Source organism: Mastomys coucha, unplaced genomic scaffold (genome assembly GCF_008632895.1).
Source record: "Mastomys coucha isolate ucsf_1 unplaced genomic scaffold, UCSF_Mcou_1 pScaffold12, whole genome shotgun sequence".
Taxonomy (NCBI): Eukaryota; Metazoa; Chordata; class Mammalia; order Rodentia; family Muridae; genus Mastomys; species Mastomys coucha.
Genome location: NW_022196894.1, coordinates 84,090,854 through 84,098,765, shown reverse-complemented (window position 1 = coordinate 84,098,765; position 7,912 = coordinate 84,090,854).

The following is a 7,912-nucleotide window of genomic DNA, read 5'->3' as shown; positions in this document are numbered from 1 at the left end:
AAATCCGCCTGCCTCTGCCTCCCAAGTGCTAGGATTAAAGGCGTGCGCCACCACCGCCCGGCTTGTAATACCCTTTCTTCATTCCTTGTTTTTAATGTTTTAATTATAATATGTTATGGGAAGTTTATACATGGATGGGATCTTTTTCTCCAGGTTTTGGAAGTTTTTTCTATGATTTTACTGGAGCTTTTACGCTATCCTTGCTCCCTCTTCTCTACTCATAATTGTGGGTTGTCTTCACAGTGTGTCCCCTAAGATTTCCAATGTTCTGTCCATATATTTTAATTTTTTTTCTCACTAACACTTACTGATTGACCCAGTTTCTGTCCATTGCTTTCCGTCCCCGGTGCCCTGTTTTTGACTTGATCCAGTGTCTGAGAGATGCTTTCCACTGAGGTTGTAACTGGCTTTTTTTTTTTTCTTTCTTTTTTTCAATTCTGGAATACATATGTTTTAGGTTTTCTTTTTAAGAAAATAAACTGTATTTGAATATCTTGGATCAACTTCTTCATTTCATCCATCTCTTTGTCCTTGTCTTTTTTGAGTTGTTTGACCATGGTCATAATAATCCTTTTGAATTTTGTCTGGGAGTTCTTCCAGGCAATTATCAATAGGGGCCATTACTATAAGATTAGTATTGGTTTTGTTGTTTGTTTGTTTGCTTTTTGTCTCTTTTTTTTCTTACTAAGACATGTCATTTTGTTTTTCCTGTTGTTTTTATGTTTTTATTTATGCTTGCGAATCTGGGCTGAGTATGTTGGTTGAATTTTTCTTTTTTGTTCAAGTTGTCTTTCTTTTTCTCATTAGAAGTGTTTATATGTTCAGGATGGGGATAATTTATAGCAGGACTGGGACCTCAATTTCCTCTCTCTGATATTTGTGGATATAGCTCCAGCTCAGGTCTCCTGCTTGTCACCTACAATTTTGTGCCTTTATTAATTTAGACAGAGTATGAAGCAAAATTTCCCTGGCAGTATGAATTGGTCCTGAGTCTCAAGGATGGGTGTGACAAATGGAGTTTCCTAATCAGGCAAGTGGCAGGACTCCAAGGAAGGGTGTGGCATGGGTCTCTCAGCCTTGTATATTAGCTACAGCTTCCCTGGTGGGGAGCATGCTGGGAACCAATGGGTTTCAAAGGGAGATGCAGGGTCTGGCAGGAGGTACTGGTGACTGGTAAGCATCTGTTAGGCTTTGTGGTAACCTAAATCAAGGGGGGCTTGGAACAAGAGTGCCAATAGCCTATCTGAGTCTCTGCACCACAAGGGCTGAAGTATCCCTGGTGGGGAGTGGCCTGGGATCTGATAAGTCTCAAAGGGAAGGCAAGTTCTGGGAGAAGGTGGCTACTGTTCAGGCCAGCAGCTGTAGGACTTTACCATGATCTGAGTGTAAGATGTGGAGAGAGTGGCTATGCAGGAAGGAGTGAGGTTTATTTACCTGGGTTTCCATGTGATACAGATGGGCTCCCTGTATTCCTTTACAATTTTCAAAATATGTGTAGCATAATTTCTGAGGAACTGAAACTTATATGAAAACTGAAGATTTTTTCGTACAAATACCAAATCAAATTGATGTTTATACTGATCTACAATTGCTTATGAATAGCTCTTCAAACAAACATGATTCCGAATTCAAATTTTGAAAATACATGTAACATTTCTAGTCCAATGTAGGATCCATGATTCAACTCAATGGATTTATGTAGCAAGTTGTAGGATATTTGTTCTAGTTTGAATAAACATACAATATAGATAAATTCATGTCAGGACATTGGTTTGTAGCCAGAAATAATTAAAAGAAGATATAATTTTTGGACATTTTGAATTTTACAGTTATGGATTAGGGATTGTGGACATATAAGTGCTACTCCCCCTTTTATACTCGCTGTCATTTAACCAAGCAATTCAGTTCTACTGGAGAAAGTTGTAAACAAAGAGAAAACTGGTTTCTTATCAAGTTATCCATTGCTGCTCATACCAGCTCTGGAAATTTCTCAGAAATTCAGCCAAGTTTCTTGCATCAAAATTCCAATAAAAACATTCTTCTTGGCTTTTAGGTGATGATTTTTGTTGTGATTCTAAGGAAAACAAAAGACATTAGGACTCACTTTCCAGCTTTTCTTGAATGAGAATGACATTTGCTGTAACGAAGGGATTTTCCAGATCCTCTGGGTCAGGAGGATGATCACACTCTATGTTTGACATCCAAGCCCTTCTGCTAGTGCCCCTATGAGTTAAAAGGAATAACCCTGAGTTTTCTTGTTTGTTATTGCTGCTCCCATCATTATTGGAGGACAGTGGGGAGCTGATCATCTCAGGACAGTTGGAAGATGGAAAGCATGAAAGATAAAGCTGATGTTTTTATGAGATATCAGCGAGTGTTTAAACCAGCAGAACTGAAGGCATTAGTTCACTAAACTACCTGTGTAGGTTTGATTGAAGTTTTAGACATAATTATAACTGACAGTCTAAATAGTATAGTATGAAGGGAGGTAAAGGTGGGGTAGTTTCCCATCATGAGGACAAGTGCCTGGGATAATGAGTTTAATAAAGAGAAAGGATCATTTTGGTCCAGTATATACATTTGAGTATGGTACTATTAATAACTCTGGAGTTATTACATCATAGTAGAAGTATACAGAAAAACTAGTTAATCCAGGTCAAAGAGGCAAAATGGCAAGAGACTAAATAAAGTCCCACAATCCCTTTGGATATCCTTTTCTCAAGTGATCATTGACTCATCATTAAGACCCCTAGTTAAGGCTGGAGGTGGTGGACTACACAGAGAAACCCTGTCTCGTAAAACCAAAAAAAAAAAAACCTAGTTAAAACTCCCACCACTTCTTTGTTACTACTATTCTGGGGACCTGCCTCTACTAGATGGAGTTGTGGAGACATTTTAATATCAAAAACTCCAGCATGTCTATGTCTGACCATGAGCTAAATGATAATACAAAAAAGTACTTTAATAAGAAGCAGCCTGAGGGGAGGAATAGTGCTCTCTGTGTAATTTCAAATAATTCTTCCCAAAATTTGAGTGTAAAGAGGAGGTTGGAGATTAGATTATAACCAGAGAGCAGAAGAGAATCTTATTGAACTTTTTATTTCTTTCTGGAGCCTTCTATATCATCAAATAAAGAGTGTGTTTCTTTCAAGGACCAAATAATACATTGCTGATTACTGTTTATTTCATTCAGTTTATTTCATTCTTTGTATGTATGATGTAAGTGGTTGTAGGTACACCCATATTTATGTGTGTGAATGTTATTATGTGTGCTTATGCCACGTGTGGAGGTCAGGAGACAATCTTGTGTATCCTCTCCTTCCAGTGTGCTTGAAGTGGAGTCTTTTTGGTGTTAGCTGTTGCGTACACCAGGCTAGCTGTCCTGCAAACTCCTGGCATTTCTCCTGTTTCCACCTTTTATTCCAGTTTAAAGAGCTAGGGTTGTAGATGTGTATCACAGCTGGCTTTAGGCAGGCTCCAGGCATCAGAGTCAAGTCTACATGCTGATGCAGCAAGCACTTTACTCAGTGAGCCATCTCCTCACCATCATGAATGACTGAAGTTCTAAATTTCCTGTTAGAGCTAGAAACAAAAGGTTGAATGGTGTACATTTGAGATCCAGTGAGGGGTTTGCCAAACATATTTTATTATTCCAGATCTTGTCACTGCATCCATTTGACTGTGTGGAAACCAATTTCTATAAAAATGTGGCAACAATTCCCTTTATTATTTTTCCCGAGTGTCAAGTGAGTGTGTCGGGTATATATCCTAAGGCCAGAAGTCAATCTAGGGAGCCTTTTCTCAAGTCTGTTCATCTCTTTTATTTCTTTGGAGACAGTCTCTTGCTGGGTGGGATCCTACGAAATAGGGGTGAGGTTGACTAGCTAATGATCTCAGGCATCTGCATGTCTCTACTTCCCAAGAATTAGGATTATAGATATGTACCACAAGGATCACCATTTTTATATGGGTGCTAGGGATTGAACTCAGGCCTTTATGCTTGCTCATCAAGCACTTTATCCACAGAGCTATTTTCCCAGTATCAACAACTTCCTTTATTATGTGTTTAATGACTGAAATTCAAGATATTGTTGATATTAATACAGAAAAATAACATAGACCAACTCTACCACTTCATCCTCATTATCACAAAAAGTCACCATGGGGGTAAATGGCAAGGCCTCCGATCTCATATTTCAACAATTTATAGTTCAAAGAATATTTCTTAAGTTATTATTTTTAGCAAAGAGACGCCTTGTCAGTAAGTTTTTCCTTGAAATTTGGACCATAAAAATCATATTTTAACAGAAAAGTAAATCATAATCACAAGAGTTGATAGAAGAAGCCCCTGAAAAGTTTTGTTTATTTTGGCCCTTTCTACAGTGCATTTTGGGTACTGTCAAATACAGTTTGAAAATACATTGCTTGTATCCCTCAACCTTAGACTTAGTTAATATTATGTTACAAAGATAAGTTCTGAAAAAATATGGCACGGAAATATATCCAAAGTGTCCTAAGTAAATGTTTAAAGTGTATATTGAACTCATCTCCTAGTTGAGTTACTGCTTATGTTTTGAATTTTCAACCTTCTTAGCGAGCTTACCTAAAAAAATTGATTTCTTTCAGTGCTATCATCCAGGAGTAACCTTTATCATGTAATATATGATCTGTTTATGTTTCTGTGGAGGGCATCTAAGCTGGAAAGTAGGCCTTCACTGTGAGGCAAAGCAGATGGAGATGGATCTGGTTCGTGTCTGAGAGGAAGTAGAGCAGAGGTTCCTGGACTCTTCTGATGTGGGTCATCCACTCTGGCCCTGGCATGCTACAGAAAACCCTTTCAAGCCTGAAATTACTACCAGGAATGTCCCGAGGATTAGAAACATGGAGAATTCCATCTTTCTTATGTCTTTCATTTGGATTGTTTTGCATCATGAGTACACACACTCACATACACAAACACTTAAAGAGAGAATAGACTTTTCAAGTAAATAATTATATCAACTTTGAAATACAGGACACTTGAGCTTCAGTTACTGTGAATTAAATGTTTTGAAGAAGTTATTGTAAGCTTTGTTTGTAATGTTGGTTTAGTTTTTACTTTGTGGTCCCTGGATTGGAACTGTGCTTTATGGACTTTGGCATAGAGTTTGTATTCCTGACCCAATTTCAGCATTGTGTCCTCATAATGTTTCTGTATTGTTCTTCATACAATAAGTTCAGGATGATAGATTCATTGCTCCATTGTTATTTCCTGCCATTTCAAGTATGTAAAAATATTATATATTATGTTTTCGATGAATGATTTCCATAAAAACAGGTTTAAAACATTAGTCTAACGCTAGTAAAGACACAACACAACAAAAACAAAACAAAACAAAACAAAAAAAATTGTCATCTCATATAGAGGGTATTTGTCTCATAATATCAGGAATGATAAAAATATTTGTATCACCTATAGTTCACTTAATTACCATGCCCAATTCTAAAATAAATGTAAACTATTTTTAGTTATAGTAAGTAAAAGCTATAGGTTTGCATATGTTGGAACAAAAGAATCAGTGGATGATCATGTAACTTTTTCTTCATAAAAAGCATTTTAAAATTTTATTTCTCTCTACAATTGTTACCATATACTTTCTTGAGTATATAATTATTTCAGACTAATAAATGTGTTTCTCCAAATAGCCCAGGGGGCCTTGAACTCACAGCAGCCTCAGCCTCTGTGTACTGGTTAATAGGTGTAAGCTACTGTTCTTGTCTCTTAGTACTGTTTCATATAGCATTTGAGTGAATTAGCCCTTCCTACAATTTTATATGCAAAGTTGAGCTATCTTTAAAAATTGCTGTTAGTGTAGAAATAGGAGACCCCATTACTGTTGATTAAGTTTAACTGAATTACAAACCTATAGTTAAATTTCCTTGTAACCAAATCATCATGTTCATTTTCAGATATCTTCCAATAGGGTTTATTAGTTGATAATAACTTTTAAGAATAAGTTGATAATAAGTTGTAAGTTTTGTACTTACATTCCCTGATTATTTCACTGTCGTTAGGTTTGATTATTGCATTTCAGAATTTTAAATATCATTTCCATGGTTCATTTATTTCATCCGCATTGAACCAAAATGAGTGATTACATATATGGAAATAAACAAATACTTTAACCTGAAGGTTTTCCCAAAGCCATTATACTAGTTCACTCTTTTATTAGCACACTGATATTTCTGTTTTTTTATATTCCTAGTTATCCTAGAGATTATCAGTTATACCCTCCCCTCCAGCCTTACTGATGTGTATCCCTACATTGTTGGACTGAATTTTTTATTACTAATTATATCTATCAACTTTAACAAGTTTGTTGATCATGTGTTACCTTATTTTCTGTAGGGCTGTTCTTTCATGATTTTTATGGTTCAACTATATTATTTTACTTTTCTTATTTGTTTAGAGATTCTTCATTTATTCTACATGCCTTTTCAAATTTGTACATCTTAAACATTCTGTTTTAGTTGTATCTCCTCTTTTCATTTCTCTTATCAGTGACTTAACAGAATCCATTAATTGTAATAGAAAGAAGTGTGATGGTTCATGTCAGTTTCACAGGGTCTGGAATGTCTTCCACGACAGACCTCCTGGTGCACCTGTGAGGGATTATTTAGATTAGGTTAAACTCTGGCCATCCCTGTGAGAGAATATCTTTTAGGTTATTTGAGGTGCTATGATTCACTGTAAGAGGTGGAGGCACAATATCCTTGGGCTAGGATCCAAGAATGTATAAAAAGGAGAAAGCTAGTTGAGCAAGCCCATTCATCTCCCTGTGATTACTGATTACAGACAGAATACCATCAGTTGTCTCAAGTCACAAGACAGCTTCACTGTCACAATCAACTGTACCCTAGAACTTCATGCTAATACAAACCCTCTCTTAATTTGCCCTCATTGGGTATTTTATCACAACACTAATTCATTCAGTTACTCTGAGTTGCAACTGAAACTGTTTAAAAATATTTATTTAAATATTTTATATATTTCCTGTTGAGGTATCTCTGTATATATGAATAGGAAATTTAAACTATGTGGTGATGGGCTGTGCCAGTCATTCCATTAGTATTAAGAAGCCCTGAGCTTAATAACTCTGCAAGACGTAGGCAAAATGCTGCACACGCCTGTAAACACAACAATCAGAAAGATAAAGCAAGCAGACAGCTCAGCTTTAAAAGTAAAACATATTCATACTTTATAAGAAATGTGGTAAGAGTGATGCTGTCATCAACTATATAGTTAGTATGAGGGCAGACTAAGCTGCATGAAAGCCTGACTAAAAAATAAACAAAACAAAAAACAAAAACAAAACAAACAAACAAAACAACCAATATTAATTAGCCTACTACAGTGTCTACATATGAAGAAACATGAAAAGGTTCCAGAAGCATGGCAATGCATGCTGGGTTATTCCATGCACATACTATTCTAGAGGAAAGATAAGCCTTTAAAGCTTTGAGACACAGGTGAGTGCTTGCAGTGACCACAGCACAGGGAGGCTATTGCTTGAAGAGTTATGTGGGAAGTTTTACAGGGGTGTTCTATATAGGTGTGCAGACAGGAAAAGCAGGAGGCTGGCTGGTCCAACTGCATTTGCACTCAGGAAACAGAATGAACAGGATGCTGGCTCCGTCTGTCTCGAAAGCCTCATGGCCCACACTCAGTTATCCATGGTCTCCAGGGAGGCTTCCTAGCCTTTAACTGCTATGACCTCCTTAAACATGGCCACCAGCTGTGCACGAAGTGTTCCAACACGTGAGACAATGTGGGACATTTCACAATCAAATCATAACACTCCAGTTCCCTTTATGTGTTTGTTGTCTGTGCAGTTATGCCATTTAGAACAGAAGTTAAAGCTTTAAAGGAAAG